Here is a 1721-nt window from a genome sequence, read left to right on the forward strand (position 1 = left end):
CTAACAAGTTTAGATTGTTTTTGTTACTCCAAAATAATCTGCTTTTTTTAGAAAAAAAGAAATGCTTTATAAATAAGGTGTTGTCTACCTAATTTTTACATTAGGAAAAATTACCATTTCTACCTATGAACTTTGCGAACGCTGACAAAAGTACTCAAAGAAAAATAAAAATGACTTTATACCCATGAAAGGCTGGATCCATCTGTCGATAGTACCCGAACGTCATTAAAACGTTAGCTCCGTTAACTTAAAGGCCAACATGGCACATTAAATGCTTACCTAGCTTTGAATCAGCAGTCTGATGTGTCCAAGCATGTTGTTACCATTATAACATGACTCATTATCGTCAACTGTTTCCCCAATTTCAATTTGAAAACCCTAGAATGTCTAGGAGAAGCAGAGGTTCGAATGGAAGATTCAGTGAAGAAGGGACTTCGTCTTCCTAGAGGGGTGAAGAGAAGACTTTGTCTGGGAGATGCTTTTGTGGACAAGGTATGGTGTTGCTACAATCTGGAACCTTAACAAATCCTGGGAGATGGTTCGTAAGGTATCCTCTATGGAAGATAAGTCTTTTTTGTTTTTGTGGTTCTGTTCAGATTAATTTATTTGTGAACGATTCCTTATTCCTCCATTTTCACGCTACAGACGATGGATTGCAAGTATTTTGTATGGGTGGATGAGATTAACGGAGGATGGGAGGGACTGGCAAGAGTCCTTGTTAGAAAAAATCAAGATAGCTCATATGGTAACCATGAGGTCAATGTCACTGGGCAAAGAAGAGAGATTCAAGAGAATAGTGTGAAGATCTTGTTAAAGATAGGGAAGCTCTAGGGTGAAATTAGAACTATTAGGTCATGGATTATAACAATTTTATTGAGTTTATTGATTTGTGTAGGCCTGAATCTACTCCAATTAATCAATATGTAACTGTGCGTATGGTGTATGTTGTCCTGGGGTCTTTTTGTGCAGCTATTTGGTTTCAATGATAATGAACTTCAAAGCTGTTTGGTTTCGATGATGATGAACTTCAAAACTCTGTTAATATATTCAGTTGTTGTGAAAAAAGTCAAGTTGTGTTATGACATTAATGTCCATGGTTGTTAATGTATTTGATATCTGTGATATTGGAGTTAACATAATTTTGACAAAAAAAGACATATAAATGTCGTGATTTGACAAATCTAGCCGAAAACCTGGTATTGTATACTAAATAGCAAAATTGTAACCTGGAAATGGAACTAAATATTCATTCCATAAGCTATAATAAACCTTGACATAATTTTAACACAAGCTTTTAGCAACAAAAGCCTCAAAACAAGTGTATGAGTTTGATGTAGTAGTAGCAAATCAAATATACCTAATAGTACCTAATAAGCACTACGCATAAGTTACAAAAAAACCATAGTATCAGAGTTGATAGAGCTCTCGTTACAGTAAGTCCTTGATCAAAAAATAAAGTCACACTAGAAAATCCTATTTGTTGGGTGTGGAGTTGCTGCTGCCACTAGAAACCATGTTGTTGTTGCCACTTGAAGATGCTCTTGTTGGTGGGCGGAACCCAGGTGCTGGCCATCTACCTACTGTTTGAATTGTGGATCGTGGAGTTGGCATGAATCGCATAAATCTTATAGTGGTCCCTCGACTTGCACCATGCATTGTTTGTCTGGTAACTTTTGGAGGAGGTTGGACAATTAGTAATGTAGGCCTAACAACAGAAGGTT

The sequence above is a fragment of the Arachis ipaensis genome, chromosome B03, assembly GCF_000816755.2.
Source record: "Arachis ipaensis cultivar K30076 chromosome B03, Araip1.1, whole genome shotgun sequence".
In the NCBI taxonomy this organism is placed as follows: Eukaryota; Viridiplantae; Streptophyta; class Magnoliopsida; order Fabales; family Fabaceae; genus Arachis; species Arachis ipaensis.